Consider the following 14,060-nt stretch of genomic DNA (forward strand, 5'->3'; position numbering starts at 1 on the left):
CTGCCCGCGCATGCGACAACGCGACGTGGAGGTTTTCCTGGACCGCCGCATGAACTTCCTAGTGGTAAGGTCCTTGGGGGAAGCCCAGATTCTCGCTCCGGAGCTCCACTTTGTGTGATAGCCTCATAGGCAGATGCGCACTGCCACGGTCAAGGGAAGAGGCCAATTGCCATTGCCGAGGCGGACGAGCAGTTCGTGGCGCAGTGGCGGAGATATCACCCCGAAGACGTGGAATACTTACGTGCATTCTAGGAGCAGAAGACGGCGGAGAGGATTGTGGCGAGGGTGGTAAATAGGCAGAGGAAGGCCACCATTCTAGAGGAGTATGCTAAAGGAGAGGCATCGACATTCAACCCCGACTCCAACTATTGGTTGGACGTCATCTCAACTACCACTTCAGAGGACAGAGTAGTATGTGCATGTCCACTAATTTCAGTGTATAGTTGGTGTGTCTATATAGTATATAGCTTATCGTGTGTCTATATGTATGTTTCCGGAGTATTCAGTTCATGTGTGTCTAGTTATTAATCCAGTGTGTGCTAGTACGCGTGTGTCTAGTTATTAATTCAGTGGCCGCCGCGTGTGTCTAGTTCTGTAAGTTTCTTGTTCGCCTGTGTGTCTAGTTTCCCTTTCCCGTAAGAAAAAACCACTTTCTGTCTTCCGAGTGCGGAAATTGGATTTTTATCAAGCAACTACAAGGGACACATTTAACAATTCAGCGGAACCTAAGCATATAAATAGAGGACCACGTATACATTATGATTATGGATTTCTATTTTTGTGTCCTCGGTTCCTTAATTGTGCTTAGTTTTCCCCAGCTCCTTAGTTTTTCCTCAGTTTTCCCCAAGTGCTTGTGTGAAACCCGCAGAAGCAGCTCAGACGGCAGGATTCCCGTTAAGTTGATCGTTCCGTGCTGACGTGTGGGGCCGCGTCGTGTGGGCCCGCGTCGCGTGGGGCTGGTAGAAAGGGACCGTGTGGGACATGATGAGATAGCGTTTGGTTGCACGTGAGCAGGAGCTGGGTTTTGTCTCTCTCGGCCATTGGCATTTCCCTTTTAAGAGTACCTTTTCTGCCTCCTTCTCTCTGCCTTTTTTCACCTAATTAGTATCAAATCTAGAGAAGCTTGCATTTCTGTCTTTCTTCAATTATTATTTGTGTCTTTTGGCCCTCGTTGTTTGCCCAACACTAGTAGAAACAAGGGCTTTGGTTTTTTGCCCCAGATGTCATTTGCACCGGATTTGGCACGAACCGGTGCTAAAAGGGGTCATTAGCACCGGTTCGTGGGGAGCAGCCGGCCGAGGGACCTTTTGCACCGGTTCGTGTTACGAACCGGTGCAAATGATCTATCTTTTGCACCGGTTCGTAACACAAACCGGTGCAAAAGGTTCGTCGCCAGGCACGTGTCAGCCGAGGAACCTTTAGATCATTTGCACCGGTTCGTAACACGAACCGGTGCTAAAAGGTCCCCAGCCCTATTTCAGCTCAGCTACCGGCCAAACAGCCCACTCACTTCATTTTTGCTAGGAGAAGGTGTGTGTGTTGAGTGCTAAGTTGCTTCTCTTTGGCATGCACATAAGGTGCTCGATGAAATGTGTGAGAGAGTGATGCCGCTTGATTTTACACCCAATAAAAATGAGATGAGGTGCCGGAGCGACACTTAAGCTTTCTCCTCTTTCTTTCCTCCTCGATCAAGGTTTAAGCAACAACTTAACCCTTTCATTTGTACGGTGCTAATTTCCACTATTTATAAATATTATGATGTTTTGTAATTGTTTATTGATAAACTTAATTAATTATTTGATGTAGATGAACCGGCGGCAATGGATGTACGTTGACCGACGTCTACCCGAGTTCAGATCGGGCCTGGAAGAATTTATCCGTGTGGCTCAGGAAAACCCACAGGCGGATGGTTTTATATGTTGTCCATGTGTTGATTGCCATAACTTGAAGCAATACCCTGAATGGCAAGTCATTCACTCACACCTGCTTTGGAAAGGTTTTATGCCCAGCTATAATTGTTGGACCAAGCATGGAGAAAGAGGGATTATGATGGAAAACGACGAAGAAGAAGAAGAGGATGATGATATGTACCCTAACTACGGTGATATCGCAACGAGGGCATGATGAAGATGAAGATGCAGGAGGAGGTGATCAAGATGAAGAGGCATCGGATGAGCCCGTTGATGATGATCTTCGTCGGGCCATCGCCGATGCACACGGAGATGCGAAACGGAAAACGAGAAGCGAAAGTTAAAGGGCATGTTAGATGATCACAAAAAGAAGTTATACCCAAATTGCGAAGATGGCAACACAAAGCTCGGTGCCACCCCGGAGTTGCTGCAATGGAAGGCAGAGGCTGGTATATGTGACAAGCCATTTGAGAAGTTACTGAAAATAATGAAGAGGAGGTTTCCAAAGAATAACGAATTGCCCGACGAGTACGTACGAAGCAAAGAAGGTTCTCTGCCCTCTAGGATTAGAGGTGCTGAAGATACATGCATGCATTAATGACTCGCATCCTCTACCGCGCTGAGTATGAAAATTTGGAAAAATGTCCGGTATGCACCGCACTTCGGTATAAGATCGGGCGTGATGACCCCGGTGATGTTGAGGGCGAGCCCCCTAGGAAGAGGGTTCCTGCCAAGGTTATGTGGTATGCTCCTATAATACCACGGTTGAAACGTCTCGTTCAGAAATAAAGAGCATGCCAGGTTGTTGCGATGGCACAAAGAAGACCGTAAGAAAGACGAGATGCTGAGACACCCCGCTGATGGGTCGCAGTGGAGGACAATCGATAGAGAGTTCCCGGATTTTGCAGATGACGCGAGGAACTTAAGATTTGGCCTAAGTACAGATGGAATGAATCCTTTTGGGGAGCAGAGCTGCAGTCATAGCACTTGGCCTGTAACTCTATGTATCTATAACCTTCCGCCTTGGTTGTGCATGAAGCGGAAGTTCATTATGATGCCAGTGCTCATCCAAGGCCCAAAGCAACCCGGCAACGACATTGATGTGTACCTACAGCCATTATTTGAAGAACTCTTACGAGTTGTGGAGCAAACCAGGTGTACATGCATGGGATGAGTACAAACATGAGTCATTTAACCTACGAGCGTTGCTTTTCATGACCATCAATGATTGGCCTGCTCTTAGTAACCTTTCAGGACAGACAAACAAGGGATACAATGCATGCACGCACTGTTTAGATGAGACCGAAGGTGCCTATTTGAATAAATGTAAGAAGGTTGTGTACCTGGGGCATCGTCGATTTCTTCCAAAGAGGCACCCCGTCAAAAAGAAAGGCAATCATTTCGGAGGTGAGGCAGATCGCCGGTGAAGCCTGAACTCCGTACCGGTGATCCTTTACTTGATATGGTCAAGGACCTAAAAGTAATCTTTGGAAAGGGTCCCGGCGGTCAATCTGTTCCGAATGACGACGTTACCGGACACGCACCCATGTGGAAGAAAAAATCTATATTTTGGGATCTACCCTATTGGAAAGTCCTAGAGGTCCGCTCTTCAATCGACGTGATGCACGTGACGAAGAATCTTTGCGTGAACCTGCTAGGTTTCTTAGGCGTGTATGGGAAGACAAAAGATACACCAGAAGCACGGGAGGATCAGTATCGTATGAAAGTCCCAAAAGACAAGCAAGAACAGGATTACAAGGATACAGGGAGTCGCTTAAGTCCTCGCCGCCTACGCTCTTACCAAAGCGAGAGAAGGATATCTTTTTTGAAGTCCTTTACGGTATCAAGGTCCCGTCTGGCTTCTCCTCCAGTATAAAGGGAATTATAAATATGGAGAAGAAAACATTCCAGAACCTGAAGTCGCATGACTGCCACATTATTATGACGCAGTTGCTTCCGGTTGCACTGAGGGGGCTTCTGCCGAAAAATGTTCGAATACCCATTGTGAAGCTATGTGCATTCCTTAATGCGATATCTCAGAAGGTAATCGATCCAGCTAGTCTTCCAAGGTTACAGAAGGATGTGGTGCAATGTCTTGTTAGCTTTGAGTTGGTGTTTCCACCATCTTTCTTCAATATTATGACACATCTCCTGGTTCACCTTGTCGAAGAGATTGCCATCCTCGGTCCTGTCTTTCTACACAATATGTTCCCCTTCGAGAGGTTCATGGGGGTCTTAAAGAAATATGTTCATAACCGTGCTAGGCCGAAGGAAGCATCTCCAAGGGCTATGGAACGAGAGGAGGTCATCGAGTTCCGTGTTGACTTCATTCCCGACCTTAAGTCGATTGGTGTTCCCGAATCGCGACATGAGGGGCGACTAAGTGGAAAAGGCACGCTAGGAAGGAAATCAATGATATGTAGGGACGGCATTTCTTTCACTCAAGCACACTACACAGTTCTACAAAGTTCCACCTTGGTGGCCCCGTATATCACCGATCACAAGAATATTGTGCGCTCGTAACATCCGGGCAGTCCGAAGACTGGATTACGCATAAACATATGCGGACATTCGGCGGTTGGCTCCGAGAACATCTCATTAATAACAACAATATTGTAGATCAGTTGTACATGTTGGCTGGGTCACCATCTTCGACTATAGTGACTTTCCAGGGTACGAGATAAATGGAAATACCTTCTACGAGTTCGCCCAAGATAAAAAGAGCACCAACCAAAACAGTGGTGTCCGCATTGATGCAACAAACACTAGCGAGTGGCAAAAAGGACACATATTATGGTTACATCGAGGAGATATGGGAACTTGACTATGGACCTTCTTTTAAGGTCCCTTTATTTCGGTGCAAATGGTTCAAGCCTGGATGGAAAAGGGGTAAAGGTAGACCAGGCTGTACGGAATGACAACGAGTGGATACCAACAATCTTGGTTACGGAGACGAACCATTCGTCCTAGCCAATGATGTGGCTCAGGTTTTCTATGTGAAGGACATGTCCTCTAGACCGAATAAAAGAAAACATAAGGAAACGAGCTCATCCGATGAGCCAAAGCGTCACATAGTTCTTTCAGGGAAAAGAACCATCGTGGGAGTCGAGGACAAGACGGACATGTCAGAAGATTATAATAAGTTTGCTGAAATTCCACCCTTCACAGTGAACATTGATCCAACCATCGCGTTAAATGCTGAAGATACTCCATGGTTACGGTCGAAGCGATCATAATGTATTAATTATTATCATGTACCTTGAGCTCATATTGTGAAGCGTTTGTTGTGATATGTATCTGTAACATTGGTCGGAGGGGGCTATATATAGCGGTGTGTGCCTCCAGATAATCCCCTCCCCCCAGATGAAACCACCCCAGATAAGGCAAATAACAGATAAGCCTCCCCCAGATTTAGCCCCCCCATCTTTAGCACCGGTTCCAGCCAGGAACCGAGATAAAAGGATATATAAACTAATCCACCATCTTTATCACCGGTTCCAGCCGATAACTCGGGATAAAAGGGGTATATAAACTAATCAACCGTCTTTAGCACCGGTTCCAGCCATTAACCGGGATAAAACGACAACGACTTTATTGAAATTTAACAAGATACGTTAACTAAACTTAAACTAAAACAACGACAACACTGCTTTATTGAAATTCAACAATAACAACTTCTACTAGTTCTTCCGCGCATCTGCTGTTGCCCTCCTGGCTGTCGCCTCCTGCCGCAGCTCCTCCTCACGACGACGCTTATGTATCTCCTCACTATCCAGATCCGCCACACGCGGCCGCTTATGCAGCTCCTGGAGACTCTGCCTCTCAAACGCTTCTATGGTAGCCGCTAGCGCCGCCTCCTCCCACTCCTCTATCTCCGCGAGCTGCGGGTCCACCTCATCCGCTGCTGCCCTCCTGGCTGCCGCCTCCTGCCGCAGCTGCTGCTGCAGCTCCTCCCACTCCTCTATCTCCGCGAGCTGCGGGTCCACTTCCACCGGCGGTGGGTGCGGCTTTGGAGGCATTGTGCAATGGGCTAGGGTTCAGTGATGAGTGAAATGGGAGACACGGGGGAGTACTATTTATAGAGGGCGTTTAGGCGGGAAATCTCCGCGCTGCGCGTCGTGGTGGGAAAATTTCAAGTGCGGCGTCGTGGCGGGAACATATCCCGCGCAGCGTCGTGGCGGGAAAATGTCCAGCGCGGCGTCGTGGCGGGAACATATCCCGCGCGGCGTCTTGGCGGAAACCCGCGCAGCGTCGTGGCGGGAAATGTCCAGCGCGGCGTCGTGGCGGGAACATATCCCGCGCGGCGTCGTGGCGGAAACCCGCGCAGCGTCGTGGCGGGAACTCGATCCCGCGCGAAACAGAGAAAAAAGGCGGGAAGAACGCAAAATTTTCAGCCTAAATTTGGGTCTTTTGCACCGGTTCGTGGCTGGAACCGGTGCAAAAGACTCTTTTGCACCGGTTCCAGCCACGAACCGGTGCAAAAGACCCCTGCTACTTAACTGCGCGCGCCCCTCCTTCTTCCCCATTCGCGCGAGGAGATTTTGGACGCCGGCAGGCTGCCAAATTTTTGCACGCCCTGCCGCCGTCGCCCGCCGCCCGCCCGCACCGTCGCCCGCCGTCCGCGCCGTCGCCCGCGCCCGCCCGCGCCGTCGCCCGCCGTCGCCCGCGCCCGCCCGCCGTCGCCCGCCGTCGCCCGCCCGCGCCCGCCGCCTGCCCGCGCCGCGCCCTGCTCCTCCTCTTCCTCCTCCACACCGCGCCGCGCCGGCCTGCTCCTCTTCCTCTCCTCCGCGTCATCGCCCGCGCGCCGCCGCCCGCCCGCGCCGCCCTGCTCCTCCCTCCGCGCCGTCCGCCGCCGCACGCCCTCGAGGTGAGCATGCGCTGCCCGCCCCTGCCCCCTCCTTTTTTTTTGTTTTAGTTAGTTTTTAATTAGGAAATTTTAGTTAGAAATTTTAGTTAGGAAATTTTAGTTAGAAACAATTTAGTTAGGAAATTTTAGTTAGAAAATTTTAGTTAGGAAAGTTTAGTTACGAAATTTTAGTTAGGAAATTGTTAGAAATTTTAGTTAGGAAATTGTTAGAAAGTTTAGTTAGTAAATTGTTAGAAATTTTAGTTAGGAAATTGTTACAAATTTTAGTTAGAAAAAATTTAGTGTGTTAGAAAAAAGTTAGTGTGTTACATGTGTTAGGAAATTTTAGTTAGAAAAAATTTAGTGTGTTAGATGTGTTAGGAAATTTTAGTATGTGTTAGATTTTAAATAGTATGTGTTAGAAAAAATTAGATGAAATATGTAAGTACTTTATTTTAGATGTGTTAGGAAAAAATTAGATGGAATATGTCAGTACTATATTAGTATGTGTTAGAAATTTTTTAATTACTTTGATTCATATTCATAAGTACTTTATTCAAATTCAATATTATATTTGTTAGTTTGCATACAATGCCGCGGCCTCCGCGTCCTGGAGCTAGGACAGTTTTAGAGGAGATGCAGCAGATGGGGGAAGTTCGGGACTGGGCTCCGCCGGGGTGGCACTGGGAGGTGTTATCTTCCGGGGCGCGCACCTTGGTGCGGAATCCGGGTCCCGTCGTCGACCCGGATATTCTCTGGTGGAGGTCTTATGGGCCACGTTCGTTTCAGAGGGAGCCGGCCCCGCCGGAGGAGGTAGCTCAGCGCATTGAAGCGGAGGACCAGCACGTTCGCCGTTACATGTATGCGTTAGACAACATGTATAGGACCGGATGGAGCGTTATGCAGGGATCTCATGTTAGCTATGCTCCCGTTGTTGTTCCGTGGCTTTGGGGGTACACCCAGCGCGGCTCAGGACCCGGTCGGCGCCCTCTAGGACCCGGTCTGCGCGGTTGAGTGGTTGAGTGTTTGTAGTAGTGATTGATGTATTATCGATCTATGTATGCATGTAACTGCACTATCTGCTTTCAGCACTATTATTGATCATGTATTGAGCATTATTCTTAATTACTTGTAAGTCTTTGCAAAACTTGTAAGTCTTTGCGAGAATCTAGCTTCGTTGTGTTTATAGCATTAGAATAACTTTTAAGTCTTTGCGGAAACTATGGAAAGAGACCTAGAACAAGAATACCTCGTCGAGGAGATTATCCGTGATGATGACGATATCACCTCTCTTTACCTAAACCAATCCGGCGAGGGAGACGAGCGAACCCGAGGAGACGGATCCGATGAGGAAGATGATCAAGACCACCGTGGAGACGGCTCCGGTGAGGGAGAAGGTGACGACTGCGAGGGAGAAGCTCACCACGTCGAGGTGTATATATATTAATTAACCAAGCCTACAGATATGTGCATATACATATATTAACGTTGTTTCTTCTTTTAGACCTCCCAATCAACACACTCTACTGGCAGAACTAAACGAGGCGCGGCCAGAAAGATGGAAGAGCATGAAAGGTGCATCATCACGGAAATCGCTATAGACGGCGAACCGATTTCTCCCAAGGATCACGCAAAAAAGTTTGTAAGTCAATGCGGAGTTATTGTTAGGGACACCATCCCGATCACCACTCAAGAATGGAAGAAACCTGCAAAGGAGGACGAAGGAGTTACTTACGTCGATACGAGATCCAAAAATCTGATGTTTAGGAAACTCATGGTAAATTTCACATTTCCGGAGCCAGCCGACTCGATAGTGATAATAAAAGGCCGGACCTCGAGGATCCCGAGCTGAATAGCATACAACGAAGAGTCAAGAAGTGGGCTCTTAAGAAGATGGCAACGCAGTTCAACGACTACAAGAAGAAATTGGACAACTCCTTTGTCAAGAAAAAGAAGACTCCGGATTTCAACGGCCCCTATGAGAAGATAAAAGACCACTCGGGAGGCATTTGTGAAGTACAAGACATCGGAGAGGGCAAAGACAAGGTCGGACACCAACAAGAAAAATGCTGCTAATAAGATGTACTTCCATACCATGGGGCGAGGAGGCTACAAGGTCGGCAGACCTAAGTGGGAGAAATGGGAGAATGACCTAATTAAGAACGGGATCCAGCCAGAGGTACGGAAATGGAACCAGCGGTCAAGGGATTGGTTTTACGCGCATGGGGGCACGTTGGACGCACATAGGGATGGCAATGGGTACCCATGACCCGCGTACCCACCGGGTAAAAACCCAATAGGAGTACGGGTATGGGACAAAATATTACCCATGGGTTTGTAAATGGGAAAATATCATACCCATCGGGTAAGGCGGGTACGGGTATGGGATCGTAGAACCCATACCCACGTACCCATGTACCCATCTATATTTGACAAGTAGGCCGTTGTAATATTCTAAAGTACTTAATCCCCCCCTAATCACACCTTTACATAGCTAGGTTGAACCTCAAACTTTCTGGTCTCACAATTGCTGGTAGGTTAGTCAGGATTAGTCCCCTATTTAGGATTGTTTCACCTCATGTCATATTTTTTGATCAATTTGATGTGTTATAAGCACGGGTATTTTTACCCGCGGGTACCCATTTACCCCGCTGGGTGATGGGTATGGGAAAAACTTGCACCCGTTGGCGGGTATGGGTACGGGTGATGGGTAAGATTGAAGGTGACGGGGACGGGTATGGGATGGCTCTACCCGTACCCATACCCTGCGGGTGCCATCCCTAGACGCACAAGGGTTCTGCATATATACACAAAGACATCGGGAAAACCCACTTCCCATCGAAGCCTTTAGAAATGCTGCAAAGGAAGTTGAAGAGGGGAAGTTCCGTCCCGAAAGAGAGAAGGACCAGCTCACATGCGCCCTTGGGAATCCTGAACACCCAGGACGAACACGAACCATACCAGGTGGCAAGCCGTGGTGTATTGGGTTTCCTGCAAAACGAAGAAATATCCCGATAGAAGCCGTCGTAGGCAAAAGGATGTGGTTCAAGAACGCGTTGCTAAGCTAGAGGAGCAAGTGAGGATGATAATGTCGGGCTCAGCTCACGGTCACCCAACCTCAACCTAATCCGCGGATAGAAGAAGTTGCATTCGATGCTACCGGCCGGGGATCTCGTGGAAGAGCAGCGTGGCTTCCACGGAGCTGCCCTGGTGATGATGCAGATGTGGATCCGCGCATGGCTCCTCCCTCCCCCGTGGATCCGCAGATGCCTTCCGATCTCTACCCCGTGGACTTTATCACGCAGTCGACACCTTGTGAGCTACATTTCTAAACGATGGGCTACTTAACGCTCAAGGCGGCGATCGGCTATGTCTTACCGCCGGTACCTGATCAAAGATATCACTTCAAGCCGGTTCCACCTGGATACGCTGTTGCCGGGGTGGATCAAGTTATGGATGGGTATGGGCCGCCGAGGCTTGACCACCCTGCCGGTGAAGGGGATTTGCTAGAGCTGGGAGAGGCCAAGCACACTACGGCTCTATGGCGAAAGGAATTCATTGTGATTCCGGGTTGGAAGGCGCCAACAAGGTCTCCACCGAGCCAGCATTCTCCACCGATGCAGCCGTCTCCGGTGCGTGAGCCTTCCTCGCCGGCGCGTGAGCCATCTCCGCCGCCGCGTGAGCCTTCCCCACCGGCGCGTGAGCCATCTCCGCCGCCGCGTGAGCCTTCTCCGCCGCCCAAGTATAAGAGGAAAATTAGGCGGACCGCTACGACACAGCTGAGTCGTAACAAATCACCGAGACGCAAACAAGAGCCCCTCCCAAGAGTGCCTAAGGTTGCTCCCAAGAGACCTTATGACTATACAGTTGAGGAAAATGCCAAGATCGTAGCCGAACAGCACAAGCAACAAATGTTGAAACTTAAAAGCCCCAGCTTGAGCCGGAGCCAGCTATATCTCTCGGAAAAGAAGTTGAAACTGCTGAAGAACCTTCATCAACCTGAGCCAAGTCTTTCATCGAACTATGACCGGTCTATTCGCAAGTCAAATGTGTTAGCAAAAGAGCGGTGGGAAAAAAGTAAGGTAGATGGGAAACCAGTTCCCAGCCTTGGAGCCCGAAAAACTCGTGCCCTCGCTCCAAGTGTATCCCGATGTCCTAGCGTGCCTTGATCCAACGATGGTAAAACTATACAAAGATGAGGCAGATGCGGCCGGTATGAGTATTCCCGAGTACTTAAGCCGCATCGAATTCATGGCCACGGACGATGTCCAATTAGCATACCATTACACATACGGGGAACCTCTTGTCAGAGCTGCGGAGTTGCCTAATCTATCAACACAGCTGCGAAGACTACATAATTGGTACTTGGATGCATGTAAGGACGGCCGGAACCGGATCATGGTGGCAATAAGAGATGAGCACTACGGGCGAACTGACGTGATGAACATCGAATTTTGTGAATTATTTCAGTTATTCAACCAAGACGCCCTCGACAAATCTCTCGCTGAGTGCATACCTGTCTCGTAAGTATTATTTATGTAATTAAGTCTCTACCGCGACTCGTCCATTATTGCATGCATATAACCATACTCTCACTGTATTATGCAGAATGAAGATTCGCGAATGCCGCAAGGGGCAAATCTATGATCTTGGGTTCGTTGACCCATATACCGTGAATGGGTATACTATCGACAACTCTCCCAAGGACACGGAGAATAACTTGGTACATGTCTTAAGGAAAAACTCATACAAAAGGGCAATACTATTTCCTTACAACTTCGCGTGAGTGTTACTCTCTTCACACATTAAATCTTTTTCGCTTACTCCATGTGTTAAGTGTAATTGATGAGTTATGCATATATATATATGTGTGTGTCCGCAGGTTTCACTATATCCTCGCTAGTCATTGAACCCGACACCGGGATAGTAGAAGTCATGGACTCGAAGAGTAAACCCCTTGAGGCGTGGGGGGACATGGCTGATATCCTCCACAAGGCTTGGAAACGGTTCACCAACAAAGCTCCGGGTTTAAAGAATAAAGATCTTCGAATAAAACATGTACCGGTAAGTACTAATGGCTAGGCCGCGCATCTCTTTGATTCTAGTTTCAATACAATTATTATCATCCTTGATTATATATATATTATTTTGACTGAACTTTGTTCTCGTAAAGTGCTTGAGGCAAGAGGACGGGAATAATTTATGCGGGTTCTACGTTTGCGAGTTCATCCGCCGAATACCCATCATGTGAGGGACATTTTGGAACAACTTGATGTAAGTAATTAAACAACATTCATGGCTTTATTTTATCGATCACCTTGTGTTTCATTCACATACACACATATATATATACTGACCATCGTACCTTCTTCAAATTATTAGATCGAACGGTTGCGTGGACGGTCTTCTAGCAACAGAGCGTGTACGAGCAATTCAAGAAGAACCGGCGGGGTTCTTACTTGAGCAAGTCATAGCTCCGGATGGAGAACACTATGTGGACAACCGCCAATATCAAAGTTGATGTAGACATATATATATATGCATGAACGTGTGTCACTTTGATCGATATATGTAATACAATGGTTTCCTATATATATATTTGAATTGTTTGCATTAATATTATACCGTGTTTCGAATGGAGGCAGAGTCGCCGCGGCAGCGTTTTAGTGAAAATTCCTGCCGCGGCAGCAGTCCGCCGCGGCAGCGTTTTAGTGCAATTCTCTGCCGCGGCGAGTCTACCGCGGCAGGGAATGGCACCAAAACCCTGCCGCGGCACAACCCTTTTGCACCGGTTCGTATTACGAACCGGTGCAAAGGTCCCCTGCCGGACTCTCCACGAGACGGCCACGTGGTGCCCCTTTAGCACCGGTTTGTAACAGAACCGGTGCAAAAGGGGGGGGGGCCTTTTGCACCGGATGGTTTGCACCGGTTGGCCATCCGGTGCATATGGGCCTTTTGAACCGGTGCAAAAGGGCAGTTTTCCACTAGTGCAATATGGCAGCAAATCTAGTAGGGAGCCCAATCTAGTACTCCATCTGGTCCATATGTATGTAGTTAAATCTAGAAGCAAATCTACAGGGAATGTACGATAAATTCACAAGGTCATATAGTAGAATAGGGATAGATAATAGGGATCCCTCCCTAGATAATAAGCTGCATTCAGCAGCCAAACATAGTAGGGTTCGAGGTTCTTCACAGCACCATCATACTAACAACATAACAACGAGGGATTCCTAGCTAACAACAAAGGGATCCCAACAACAAAATGGAGAAGGCAGCAGCAAAGACACGTCCAGGACTCCGCCTACCCCATCTGCCTATGCCTCCGCTTGTTGCTTCCCTTGGGAGCCTTGGGCTTGAGCGGAGGCATGCGCCCGTCGGAGATCTCCACCCGCTGGATGCTGCGGAGGTGCATGCCGAGCGCCAAGTGCTTGGCGCGGAAGGAGTGGGGGTTCACCGACGCGCCGACCTTGGGGTTGGTGTTGCCGATGTTCTCGGCGTGCGTGAGGAGGCAGCTTGAAGTCGTGCCGCCGAGCCTCTTAGTGCAGAAGGGGCACCCGTAGACACCCTTGTTGATGGCGAAGTAGGAGACGTATCGGCCGACCCGCAGCCTCCGCAGAGACTCGGCGAGTCTTGATGTCATGGTGCTCGTCGTCGCTGCCGATGTCGCTGCCAGACAGCTGATCCATATCAAACGGGACCTATTAGTGAATGAGTTGCAACGATGACTAACGTGCATGATAACAAAGTTAGAAAAAACAGAGGCAGCCTCAGTTAGAGTGGACACGATTATATGTCTACAGGGACGGTGTAAGCGAACCAAAGCTCATGCACAACAGATTTGTACACGTAAATGGTTCGCTGAACCCTCCCTGTAAAAATCTGTGCCCACCGATTCATCATAGGCAAAGAAACATATTCCAGATCTGAACTTGAACACATTCCAGATTATTTGCAAAATTAAACGGTTGATATCTTTTGATTCGTGCATAAAATAACTGATTGAGATCCTATGATTACTTGCATAAATTAACTGATTCAGATCCCATTATTACTTGCATAAATTAACCGAACGGCCGAACCCCAAATCTTAAATGAAATCAAGGAGGGATCAAAGCAAAATGGAATAAAATCGGCGCAAATATTAGCCCAATACTCATCCATCCACGAGATCCATCTACACCAGCAAAAATAGGGTTCAAAAAGGAATGGGGAACAAAAAAGGAAGCAAACCGTAGTTACCTCGTTCCATGGGTCCTCCATGGAGGTGTCGTAGGGGTTCGTGGGCGGGACGTACGGCACAA

Source organism: Lolium rigidum, chromosome 1 (assembly GCF_022539505.1).
Source record: "Lolium rigidum isolate FL_2022 chromosome 1, APGP_CSIRO_Lrig_0.1, whole genome shotgun sequence".
NCBI classification, from domain to species: Eukaryota; Viridiplantae; Streptophyta; class Magnoliopsida; order Poales; family Poaceae; genus Lolium; species Lolium rigidum.